This window comes from Bubalus kerabau, unplaced genomic scaffold (assembly GCF_029407905.1).
Source record: "Bubalus kerabau isolate K-KA32 ecotype Philippines breed swamp buffalo unplaced genomic scaffold, PCC_UOA_SB_1v2 scaffold_94, whole genome shotgun sequence".
NCBI lineage: Eukaryota > Metazoa > Chordata > Mammalia > Artiodactyla > Bovidae > Bubalus > Bubalus kerabau.
The window spans coordinates 7805-21811 of NW_026577948.1; the positions used below are offsets into that span (position 1 = coordinate 7805).

The 14007-nt window shown below is 39.4% G+C and overlaps 1 non-coding gene across 1 annotated transcript; it reads right to left on the minus strand.

Annotated features, from left to right (window-relative positions):
• Positions 1–12945: 12945 nt before the first annotated feature.
• On the minus strand, positions 12946–13018 carry TRNAY-AUA (transfer RNA tyrosine (anticodon AUA)). The gene has a single exon. It is a non-coding gene; the product is annotated as a tRNA-Tyr (tRNA).
• Positions 13019–14007: the final 989 nt, after the last annotated feature.

The following is a 14007-nucleotide window of genomic DNA, read 5'->3' on the forward strand; positions in this document are numbered from 1 at the left end:
CTAGTAAGAGCATAGCACAGACAGAGAGAAATCTTCAAGTTTGAGCTCAAAGAATGGAACAGGGATCTCTTGACAGTGACAGCAGAGGCATCAAAGAATCACAGATACTAAAACTCTGAAGAAGGAGAAACGTCCTCTCTGATTGTAGATATGGTCACCCCAAGAGTACAAACCTCAATTGCTTTTTCTCTCTCTCTAACATTGGGCAGCTTGGTTCTGAACGTAAATGTTATATCCAGAGCAAGTTACATACAACCTGTGCTTTCTGGAAAAAGGAAACTGGGGGCCTCCAGGGAAACAGAAAGTACCCAGGAAACTGCTGATAAAGGAAAAGTTTTGCAAAGTGACCCCATAAAGTTGATTATAAATGCTTTGGCTCATCCCCAAATTTCATGCATGAATCTGAGAGTATGCACTATCACAGGCTTCCCTGGTAGCTCAGAGGGTAAAGAATCTGCCTGCAATGCAGAAGACCCAGGTTTGATCCCTAGGTTGGGAAGATTCCCCTGGAGAAGGGAATTGCAACTCATTCCAGTATTCTTGCCTGGAGAATTCCATGGTCAGAGGAGCCTTGGAGGGCTATAGTCCATGGGGTCACATAGAGTCAGACACAACTGAGAAACTAACACACATACACTATCACTAAGAAAACATGCTGAATTTTGGTTATTGATCACTTCCAAATGAATTTGGAACAAGCGAGTTGATTGCAATTAAAATAATGAAGGACAACAAAGAGGAATATGAGAAAAAGAAGAATAAATAAAAGTCATTAGCAGTCCTATGAGGTGGTAGGGGGGTTCAGGATGGGGACACAGGTACACCTGTGGCTGATTCATGTTGATGTATGATGAAAGCCACTACAATATTGTAAAGTAATTAGCCTCCAATTAAAATAAATAAATTAATTTTTAAAAAAAGAATACAAAAAATTAAAATAAAAATTGAGGTAACTTGGTGGAACAAATAACGTGAGAATAATGCACAAAAAGGAAGAAAGAACAGCTTCATCTCATCTGCATCATCCTGTCCCTGCCTCCCAGCACTGCTCAGGGCCAAGAGAGAATAACCTAGCTGGGCGCAGGTCCTGTCACTGGGAAAGGGAAAGCAGATTAAGTGACCAGATTTATAATACAGTAAGTCCCATACATAAGAACGAGTTCTATTCTGAGAGCATCTTCTTAAGTCCAACTTTTAAGTAAGCCCAACAAAGCCTCAGTTCAGTCGTTCAGTCATGTCCCACTCTTTGCAACCCCATGGACTGCAGCACACCAGGCCTCCGTGTCTATCACCGACTCCCAAAGCTTGCTCAAACTCATGTCCATTGAGTCAGTGATGACATCCAACCATCTCATCCTCTGTTGTCCCCTTCTCTTCCCGCCTTCAATCTTTCCCAGCATCAGGGTCTTTTCAAATGAGTTAATTCTTTGCATCAGGTGGCCAAAGTATTGGAGCTTCAGCATCAGTCCTTTCAATGAATATTCAGGACTGATTTTCTTCAGGATGGACTTGTTGGATCTCCTTGAACTCCAAGGGACTCTCAAGAGTCTTCTCCACACACAAATAAGACAATCTGCTATATAGTACTGTACTGTAATAGGTGTATAGTACTTTTCACACAAATAATGCAGAACAAACAGAATATAAAACATTTTAAATATTATAGTACACTACCCTGAAAAGTACAGTATAATATCAGCTACATTATTGATGCTTTTATACTTTCTCCTTTTATGCAATCCTGAGCTTGAAACAAACTGTACTGCTGTGCTCTATACAGTACTGTACAGTAAAGTACATAAAAGCATATCCATTTGTAGAGGATGCACCAACGTGACAATACCCCAGACACATGAGCTTACTTACTTATTGACCATGTGAACACACATTTGTAATCTTTGAAAGTTCACAACTTAAAAGTTCATATGTAGGGGAATTACTCCACTGTGTTAGTTTTGGGTAATTCAGTTTTTATACATATATTTTTTTCAGATTATTTTCTATTATAGTTATTATAAGATATTGAATATAGTTCCCTGTATTTTACAGTAAATCCTATTGCTTATCTATTTTATGTATAGTTGTTTGTATCTTTTAATCCCATACTCCTAATTTATCCTCCCCACATACTTTTTCCTTTTGGTAACTATTTGTTTCTACATCTGTGAGTCTGTTTCTGCTTTGTATATAGATTCATTTTTATCATTTTCTAGATTCCACATACAAGCCATGTATTATATTTGTGTAATATTTGTCTTTCTCTGCATGACTTGTTTTTTACGTTTGAAGAATTATAGAATCTGAGATGGATAGGAATTTAAAGGTCAATGTTAGCTTGATTCAATTTATTTCAATTTTGTAAATACCCTGAAATGAGCTCACAGGTGGAAGGCGCTGAATGACTACAGATGTAGAGCAGGGCAGGTCCATTAGGAAAGACTGAGCTCCAGATCATTTTGGCATCTAGTGTTAGGATGAACTGCAAATACATAGTAGATGGCATTGCACTTATCACACTCTAGGCATTCAATAAATATTTGCTAATGGATGAAAGGTAAACTAAAGACATGTTTTTAGAAAGTTTTAAAAACCATTACAGTGTAAACTCAGCCCTGCTACTTCCTGTCTCTCCTTTTTATAATTGATTCCCTGTTCTCAGGGGTTAACATGAAGTCTAGTTCAAGCCAATAATTGCCTTCTTCAGCTGGGTCCAGTGACTTTCCAAGAGATAAGTATATGACCCAAGTTAAGCCAATCAAACTATTTCAATAGAAATGTTCAATTTGGAACTGGAAGAGGTACATTTTTTATTTGCATTTTATTTTGTTTTTATTTTCTGTTTTCTGACACTGGGTTTTGACATTGTGAGTAGGACCCCAGCAATCATCATGCTTCCTCCTTGACATCCTGATCAGCACTGAGAGAGAATGAGGATGACGTTTAAATATAAACAGATGTAAAGAGAAGTAGAATGTATGAGAACCACTTCTCCCCAAGTCATGTTTTCTTTCATTTGGGAAAAAATTCAATTAAAGTAACTCAGTGACCTTTCTGCCCTCTCACACAAGCAAATGAAGTGGTTTATCTACTTATATATTTGGAGAAAACTTTGGACATATTCAGTTCAGCTCTGCCACTTCCTTTTGGAATGGAGTAGCTTACAAAGGCTATGATCTTCTCCACAAAGAAAATAATTTACCATCATTGCCTGTGACTTCTGGGTAAGTCTGTCTAAATCAGAGTTTCACTTTGACAGTCAACATGGGTTTTCCCTAGTGACTCAGTGGTAAAGAATTTGCCTGCTAATGCAGGAGACAGGAGTTCGATCCCTAATCTGGAAAAATTCCACATGCCTTGGAGCAAATAAGCCAATGCACCACAGCTAGTGAGCCGGTGCTCTAGAGCCCAGGAGCCACAACTACTGAAGCCCAAGTGCCCTAGAGCCTGTGCTCCACAACAAGAGAAGCCCGTGCACCACAATCAGAGAGTAGCCTCAGCTTGCTGCAACTTGGGAAATACTCATGCAGCAATGAAGCCTCAGTACAGCCAAAAATAAATTAACTAATTTTAAAAAATCAGCATGGCTGAGATATCTAAGCCATATCTTTCAATCTGGCATCATCTGTAATAATGTTGACCATTTATTCACAATTGATTCAGTACTTGGACTGAGAAGAAGAATAAAAAGCATGGAGTCTTTTCAAAGCATCACAGAATGAAAAGCATAGGAAAAATTTTCTGGCTGTTTAAGCCTGGATTCCATGTTTGCTTTAAGGCAGCTATCATCCAACTTCCAGGGAGAATATGTGTGCTAACAAATCATTTATTTTCCTAATTGAATTCTATTTATATTTCAGTTATATCCCAAATTGATGAGCCAAAATGATATGCATATTCACTATACTTTTTGCATACACTAGTAAATATATCACTGTGTTTATATTATGAGAAAAACAAGTTGGTTTAGTCTTCCCAGATAAACTCTAAATACATAATGCTATCAGTGCCAAAGGACAGATCTGCTGTTTTCTTTCTTTGAGGTTCTCAAGTTCAGTTCAGTAAACCAGCCATGTCTGACTCTTTGCAACCCCATGGATTGCAGCATGCCAGGCCTCCCTGTCCATCACCAACTCCCAGAGTCCACCCAAACCCATGTCCATTGAGTCGGTGATGCCATCCAACCATCTTATTCTCTGTCGTCCCCTTCTCCTCCTGCCTTCAATCTTTCTTATCATCAGGGTCTTTTCCAATGAGTCAGCTCTTCACATCAGGTGGCCAGAGTATTGGAGATTAAGCTTCAGCGTCAGTCCCTCCAAAGGATAATCAGGACTCATTTCTTTCAGAATTGAATAGTTTGATCTCCTTGCAGTCCAAAGGACTCTCAGAGTCTTTTCCAATGCTGCTGCTGCTGCTAAGGCACTTCAGTCGTGTCCGACTCTGTGCGACCCCATAGACGGCAGCCCACCAGGCTCCCCCATCCCTGGGATTCTCCAGGCAAGAATACTGGAGTGGGTTGCCATTTCCTACTCCAATGAATGAAAGTGAAAAATGAAAGTGAAGTTGCTCAGTCGTGTCCGACTCTTAGCAACCCCGTGGACTGCAGCCTACCAGGCTTCTCCGTCCATGGGATTTCCCAGGCAAGAGTACTGGAGTGGGGTGCCATTGCCTTCTCCAGTCTTTTCCAATACCACAGTTCAAAAGCATCAATTCTTTGGCACTCAGCTTTCTTTATGGTCCAACTCTCACATCTATACATGACTACTGGAAAAACCATAGCTTTGGCTAGATGGACCTTTAACTGCTTTTTAATATTCTGTGTAGGTTGGTCATAACTTTTCTTTCAAGGAGCAAGTATCTTTTAATTTCATGGCTTTCAGTCACAATCTGCAGTGATTTTAGAGCCCAAGAAGATAAAGTCTGTCGCAGTTTCCATTGTTTCCCCATCTATTTGCCATGAAGTGATGGGACTGGATGCCATCAACTTAGTTTATTGAATGTTGAGTTTTAAGCCAGCTTTTTCACTCTCCTCTTTCACTTTCATTAAGAGGCTTTTTGGTTACTCTTCACTTTCTGCCATAAGGGTGATGTCACCTGCATATCTGAGGTGCAATATGAAATGCATATTTCCCCCGGCAATCTAGTCTCCAGCTTGTGCTTCATCCAGCCTAGCATTTCACATGATGTACTCCGAATATGAGTTAAATAAGCAGAGTGACAGTATACAGCCTTGAAATAGTCCTTTCCCAATTTGGAATCAGTCCATTGCTCCATGTCCAGTTCTAACTGTTGCTTCTTCGCCTGCATACAGATTACTCAGGAGGCAGGTCAGGTGGTCTGGTATTCCCATCTCTTTCAGAATTTTGCATAGTTTGTTCTGATCCACACAGTCAAAGGCTTTGGTGTAGTCAATAAAGCAGAATTAGATGTTTTTCTGGAACTCTCATGCTTTTTATATGATCCAACAATGTTGGCAATTTGATCGCTGGTTCCTCTGCCTTTTCTAAAACTAGCTTGAATATTTGGAAGTTCTTGGTTGACGTATTGTTGAAGCCTGGCTTGGATAATTTTGAGTATTATTTTGCTATGTGTGAGATGAATGCAATTGTTCAGTAGTTTAAACATTCTTTGGCATTGATTTTCTTTGGACTGGAAAGAAAACTGACTTTTCCAGTCCTGTGGGCATTGCTGAGTTTTCCAAATTTGCTGGCATATTGAGTGCAGCACTTTCACAGCATCATCTTTTATTACTTGAAATAACTCAGTTGGAATCCCATCATCTCCACTAGCTTTATTTGTAGTGATGCTTCCTAAAACCCACCCGACTTCGCATTCCAGGATATCTAGCTCTAGGTGAGTGATCACACAATTGTGGTTATCTGGATCATTAGGATCTTTTTGTATATTTCTTCTGTTTATTCTTGCCACCTCTTCTTATTGTCTTCTGCTTCTGTTAGGTCTATAACATTTCTGTCCTTTATTATGCCCATCTTTGCAGGAAATGTTCCCTTGGTATCTCTAACTTTCTTGAAGAGATCCCTAGTCTTTCCCATTCTATTCTTTTCCTCTATTTCTTTGCATTGATCACTGATGAAGGTTTTCTTATATCTCTTTGCTATTCTTTGGAATTCTGCATTCATATAGGTATATTTTTCCTTTTCTCCTTTGCCTTTAGTGTCTCTTCTTTTCTCAGTTGTTTGTAAGGCCTCCTCAGACAACCATTTTGCCTTCTTGCTTTCTTTTACTTAGGGATGGTCTTGATCACTGCCTCCTGTACAAATGTCATGATTCTCCATCCATATTTCTTCAGGCACTTGGTCTAGCAGATCTAACCTCTTGAACCTATTTGTCAGTTCCACTGTATAATTGTAAGGGATTTGATTTAGGTCATACCTGAATTGTCTAGTGGTTTTCCCTACTTTCTTCAATTTAAGTCTGAATTTTGCAATAAGGATATCATGATTTAAGCCACAGTCAGCTCCTGGTCTTGTTTTTGAGGACAGTGTAGAGCTTCTCCATCTTTGGCTTCAAAGAATATAATCAATCTTATTTCAGTATTGACCATATGGTGATGTCCATGTGTAGAGTTGTCTCTGCTGTTGAAAGAGGGTGTTTCCTATGACCAGTGCATTCTCTTGGCAAAACTCAGTTAGCCTTTGCCCTGCTTCATTTTTTACTCAAGGTCAAACTTGTCTGTTACTCCAGGTATCTCTTGACTTCCTACTTTTAAATTTAAGTCCCCTATAATGAAAATGACATCTTTTTTTGGTGTTAGTAGTAGAAAGTCTTGTAAGTCATCAAAGAACCATTCAACTTCAGCTTCTACAGCATTAGTGGTTGGGGCATAGACTCAGATCACTGTAATATTGAATGGTTTGCCTTGGAAATGAGCACAGATCATTCTGTCACTTTTGAGATTGCACCCAAGTACTGTGTTTTGGACTCTTTTGTTGACTCTGAGGGCTGTTCCATTCCTTCCAAGGGATTCTTGCCAACAGTTCAGTTCAGTTCAGTCACTCAGTCATGTCCAAGTCTTTGCAACCCCATGGATGGCAGCATGCCAGGCCTCTCTGTCCATCACCAACTCCTGGAGTTTACTCAAACTCATGTCCATTGAGTCAGTGATGCCATTCAACCATCTCATCCTCTGTCGCTCATTCTCCTCCTGCCTTCAATCTTTCCCAGCATTAGGGTCTTTTCAAATGAGTCAGTTCTTCCCATCAGATGGCCAAAGTATTGGAGTTTCAGCTTCAGCATCAGTCTTTCCAGTGAATATTCAGGATTGATTTCCTTTAGGATGGACTGGTTGGATCTCCTTGTTGCCCAAGAGTAGATATAATGGTCATCTGAATTGAATTCCTCCATTCAAGTTCATTTTAGTTCACTGATTCCTAAAATAGTCACTCTTGCCATATCCTGTTTGACCACTTCCAGCTTACCTTTATTCATGGATCTAACATTCTAGGTTCCTATGCAGTATTGTTCTTTGCAGCATTGAGCTTTACTTCCATCACCAGGCACGTCCTCAACTGGGTGTTTTCTTTTGCTTTGGCTCTGTCTCTTTATTCTTTATGGAGTTATTTCTCCACTCTTCTCCAGTAGCATATTGGGCACCTAGCAACCTGGGGAGTTCATCTTTCAGTGTCATATTTTTTTGCCTTTTCATACTTTTCATGGGGTTTCAGGCAAGAATACTGAAGTGGTTTGCCATTCCCTTCCCCAGTGGACCATGGTTTGTCAGAAATTTCCACCATGACCCATCCATCTTGGGTGGCCCTACATGGCATGGCTCATTGTTTCATTGAGTTGGACAAGGCTGGAGACCTGGGTTTGATCCCTGGGTCGGGAAGATCCCCTGAGAAGGCAATGGCAACCCACTCCAGTACTTTTGCCTGGAAAATCCTACGGACTGAGAAGCCTGGTAGGCTACAGTCCATGGGGTCCCAAAGAGTCGGACACAACTGAGCAACCTCATTTTCACTTTCATGGTCCATGTGATCAGTTTGATTAGTTTTCTGTGATTGTTGTTTTCATTCTGTTTATCCTCTGATGAATAAAGATAAGAGGCTTATGGAAGCTTCCTGATGTGAGAGACTGATTGTGGTGGAAACTGGGTTTTCTTCTGATGGGTGGGATCCTGCTCAGTAAATCTTGAATACAATTTTCTGTTGATGGCTGGGGCTGTGTTCCCTCCTTATTTGGCCTGAGGCCCACTGTTGGCCCACACCGAAACTGTTGGCCTGAGATTCCAGGACACTCAGGGCAAATCTGGCTCTGTGTCTTGTGGGAATACTGCTCCTTTCTCCTGGCTCCTGTTGCACACAAACTTTTGTTTGTGCCCTCCAGGAGTCTGTTTCCCCAGTCCTGTGGAGGTTCTGTAATCATATCCCACTGGCCTCCATGAGTCCTGGTATGCACAAGATTTTGTTTGAGCCCTCCAAGTGTCTTTGGCAGGTATGGGGTTTGTTTCTAAACACGATTTTGTGTCTTGTACAATCTTGTTGGGGCTTCTTTGCCCTTGGATATGGGGTATCTTTTTTTTTTGGTGGGATCCAGCATTCTCTTGTCCATGGTTGTTCAGCAGAGAGTTGTAATTTTGGAGTCCTCTCAGGAGAAGATGAGCTCAGATCCCTCTACTTCACCATCCCACTCAAGTACCTTGGCCACATACTTGTCGATGCACAGGGCTGAGTGGCTGCACTCAGTGTACAGGCAGATGAGCACATCAAGCAGTGTTTCCATGTTCAGGGCACCCTCATTGCACCTGGGCCCATCCAGGAGCAGCTGCTCCAGCTTCTTGAGTCACACCTTGGCTGACATGGTGCCATATGGCCCATTCCCAATGTGCTGGCCTCTCGCGGCCCACTCGGCCAGTCCATCAGGGACTGAGAAGAGGAGGGCAGGCTATTCCTCTGTAACATTTTCTTCATAGACTCTTTTTAGCATCAATAGAAAAATAAATATGTTATCATGCTAACATTTTTCTGAAATACAGGTATTTTTGTCTGATTGCTTCTAATGGTCACAACAAATCTGAACTGCTGACACATTCAATGACTCTATTCATCATTCAAAATATGTGTAATTTTTATTGCAGGACATTGCCTTGGACTCGGTTTTTCCAAGATTCTTTTCCCTTTGTCTCAATACAACTCTTCAGACAGAAGTCACTCATTTGTTATCAGTATGAACAAATCACATCATTGACATATACCATATTTCTATAAATCTTATAATTTATTGAAATTTTTATTTTTGAGATATTATAGACAACTTTAGAAGCTTTATTTACTTATTGTGGTTTTAAAACAAGCTATATTTGTAATTTTTACCATCAAAATTTCTTATGATTTTAAGTTCATGAAAAATTGTATTTTTTGTATTTGAAGTAAACTTTGGATTTTATATTACCTTTGAAACCTATACTTCTAGCTACAGATAATGATTGTATAACAGTTCTTGATAATTTGAAAAGGCCAAAGACTGCTTTGAGTATCTAAAGGAAGATATTTTCAATTTTCCTTACCGTGTTATACATCAATGTGCATACTCACTCAATCATGTCCAACTCCTGTGACCCCTTGGACTGTAGCCCAACAGACTCCTCTATTCATGAGATTTTCCAGGAAAGAATACTGGAGTGGGTTGCTATTTCCTCTTCTTGGGTATCTTCCCAACCCAGAGATCAAACTAGCCTAGCATCTCATCTCTGTCTCTTTTGTCTCCTGCATTGGCAGGTGGATTCTTAACCACTTGCACCATCTGGGAAATACCAAGTTCTACATCAATAGATTTCAATCAATGTTTGACTCTCCTCAACTGCACTCATGTACCATTTTGGACATTACCTATCCCAGGGTAAAGCAAGGACCTCAGGCAAGTGTAAGAAGAGGACACTTGCTCTATTCTCACATCAGCTTTTATTATCTGCACTTCTTCATTAATGCGGTGGTGAAACCTGTAAAGAGGGAGCAAAGATATTCTTGTAATTTTTTTTTCATTCTCTCTTGGTTTAATTTTATCTGACTGTCTTCTTTAACTGTCCTCATTTTTGTAATAGTCGATACATGTTACATCAATTACAGAAAATACTCAGTCTCTTCTTCTGAAAGGTCTCAAAATTTACACTTTAAAGGCAGAGTCTTCATTTGCAGCGTTTCTGGAGTGTTCAATATTCTAATTTCAAATAACCCTTGCACTAACTCACATAAAGCTGAAATCCATACTTAGTCACTATGTCATGTCTCACATTTTGTGACTCCATGACTGTAGACCATCAGCCTCCTCTGTTTGATTTCTCAGGCAAGAATACTGAAGTGGGTTGCCATTTCCTCCTCCAGGAGATCTTCCTGACCCAGGGATCAAACTTGCATCTCCTGTGTCTCCTGCATTGACAAGCAGATTTTGTATGACTGAGCAACCTGGGAAGCCCCTAGAAGCTAAGATGTTCACCCTGTATTTTGCAGAATGGTTGCTTTTTGTATTTATATAAGAATAGCTTTTCTCTGTGTGAACTTCCCTTTAGGACATCTTTAATTATACTTCATGCTCTGAGATGTGCTGTGAAAGTGGATGTGAATTTATTTTCTGGTCCAAATTATGGTGAGATGAGAACAGGTTTCTCATTGGTAGAACCTGAAAATGTCTCTCTCCCATTGAAAACTCTTTATGTCCTGCAGGTACTTCTAACTTACTGCATCAGCCTGAGGTCTCATACCTTCATGTTCTAGTGCCCTAAGGTTTACACTGCTGCTGCTGCTGCTAAGTTGCTTCAGTCGTGTCCAACTCTGTGTGACCCCATAGACGGCAGCCCACCAGGCTCGCCCATCCCTGGGATTCTCCAGGCAAGAACACTGGAGTGGGTTGCCATTTCCTTCTCCAAAGGTTTACACTGGCACAATGCTAATTTCATCATGTTGAAATTACCACTGTGACAAGCTAAAATTTCTCCCTGTTCTGAATAATTTCCAAAATTGAATTAATTGCTAAATAATTCTTTGTGCAAACATCTAATTGGTGATATAAATTAAGTTTAAATACTGCTTGGATATTTACTAAGTACTGATAGTATACATCAAAAAGTCATATATCCTTAGCAAGATATTTCAGTATCTTGATATTATATTGTCAGCAAATGTATCCACTTCTTTTCCCCCCTCTATACCTTAAAAATATTCATCTTAAATTATCAGCAATTTTAACAACTAACACATACTAAATGTGTACTTTTATCAATACTGGCTAAGAGCTTAATCTTATTTTAATACTACAAACACCCTTTGAAGTAGCAGCTATTGCTATCTCCATTTAACATATAAAACAACAGAGGTCTAAACAGATAACCTGATATGCCCAAGATCACCAAACAGTCATCCACTTCAAAAAAAAAAAAAAAAATCTATTGGAGAAATTCTATTAAGGTAAGACTTTTGTTGGATTGGTTCTATGACAGATTCCAAACAGATGCAACAGTCTAAAACACATATGGAAAACTATCATAGTTTTCAGAATCTATTGGATATTCTTCCTTTGTTCCTCGAAATATACTCTCCACCATCTTTCACTTTGATTATTTCCTGGGTAGGGTTGGGGATGCTTTAAGAACTGCATTAACTGATCTCCCTGGCTTTCTAGTTTTCTATTGGGCTTAGTTCATACTACCTTGGCAAGAAATTTAGGTCACCTCGAGGCTGTTCTGCCTGTTGTTTCATGTGATGCAATAGATCCACTGGTATTTCAAGTAACTATTACTGACAGCAAGGTTAAACAGAACGATTGGCAAAAGTCTGAGGGCAAATTCTTCTCCCTTTCAAACTGCCAATGGACTGGTGGGAGACAATAGTTTCATATAACTTCAGATGGCAAGTTTGACCAATCAGCATTTCTTTGTAATTTCTCTTTTCCTGTCTTACTCCTCTTTTCTCTTATTTCTGTTTCCACATGACAGTATTATTCCCTGAGAGTTTTTCTCAGTCTTTGTTTTCAAGAAAACCCAATTTAAGACATCCCAAAGCTCATAAATATTACATGCACACAAAGTTCCATATTTGTACAGGTGCCTTGATCAAAAATATTAATGCTTTGTCATGTGTATTATATTTTCTCTTCTGCTGACTCTGTGTACTATATCATTTAATTGAATTTGTATGTCTTTAGATCTTTAGAGATTTTAAATCTTTTCTTCACAAAAACTTTTCATCCTTGCTGGAAATACTTTTCTTTGTAAATGTTCTCACCTGTTAAAGCGATAAAATCTATGACGCTTAGAGATTCTCACTTAGCTTTTTCTGATTATGTGCTTGTAGAATTCTAATAAAATCCTTCTCAAACTTGAACATACATTAGAGTCACAAGGAAATATGTTGAAAATATAAATTGCTGGGCCTCATTGTCAGAGTTTCTGATTCAGTAGGTAGAGAAAGGCTTGAAAATTCCAATTTCTTACAAGTTCCAAAGTGATGCGGATGCTGCTGAACTGGAAACCTCATTCTGGAAGACATTGTTCTAAGGTTGCACCAATGATATATATGAGGTCAGAAGTCTTACTCTAGAGCTGTAACTTAAGTGTGTGATATTGATAGGATAGCCAAGTAAACAGCAGAGAAAAACCTATGGGGAAACATGTAACTGAACATTTGATGATATACAATTACAACGTGTTTATTTTTTAAATTTTTTAGATTATTATTTATATATTTTATTTTTGGCTGTGCTAGGTCTTTGCTGCTGCTCCAGCTTTTCTATAGGTGCAGTGAGCAGGCTTCTCATTGTGGTGGCTTCTCTTGTTTTGGAGCGCAGACTTTAGGGCACATGAGAAAGTGAAAGTGAAGTTGCTCAGTCGTGTCTGACTCTGCGACCCCATGGACTGTAGCCCACCAGGCTCCTCTGTGCATGGGATTTTTCAGGCAAGAATACTGGAGTGGGTTGCCATTTCCTTCTCCAGGAGATCTTCCCAACCCAGGAATTGAACCCGGGTCTCCTGCATTATAGGCAGATGCTTTACCGTCTGAGCCACCAGGAAAGTCCTTAGGGCACATGGTTTTCAGTAATTGCAGTGCATAGATTCATTAGTAGCTGCTCCCAGGCTCTAGAGCCCTGGCTCAATAGTTGTGGCACATAAGCTTATTTGCTTCATGGCATGCGGAATCTTCCTGAATCAGGGATAAAACCCATGTCTCCTGTATTGGCAAGCTGATTCTTTACCACTGAGCCACCAAGGAAGCTCTATAATGTGTTTCTTAAGTAAGATAAAATCGTTCTAAAGATTGATGTTTGATCTTTTATGAGAGATAGTCCATTTTATGAAAATTCCCTTACGTAAATTGAATTGACATTTTCTTCATAACCATCCTGTTAAGTAGCACTGTTATTACATGTGCTTTAAAGATTAGTAAGTTGGGCGAGCGAACTCCTTCAAAGCACAAGTAGGTAAGTGGTAGAACCAGGCAGTCTGTCTCCAGAGCCCATGCTTTGTTGCTTAGGAAGAAATCTGAACATGAAAAACAAGACCAGAAGATGTCAGTGGTGACAGAGCATACACTTAGTCAGATTGTGCCACTTCTGAGTCTGGGCTTTCAATCACTGCACAATGACTCACAGTGGGTTTTTTGTTTTGTTTCATAATGATAGGTAGTTTTTAATCAGAATTAACTATATTTTAATCACTGCAGTTACCACTTTGCACAAATTTGTTCATTTAGTACTATAAAACCTGAGATACTAAATACTTAAAAATATTCTCATTTTATGGGTAAGGACACTGGGTCTTAGAGAAAGTTAAGCATTTAGACAGGTTAAAGAGATTGTGATTTTGAGAATCAGAGGCAATCACAGACGTAATTATGCTGTACATTCCCAAGGTTTTTACAAAATTAATTTGAAAACCTACTTCAGTTTAATATAAAAAATAGCAATAACCACATCAATAAAACAAACATTCAAAAATGCCCCCTTTCAACCTTGCAGTAACAATTCTTTTTTGTTGAATCAAAACCAATTTGTCATCATCTT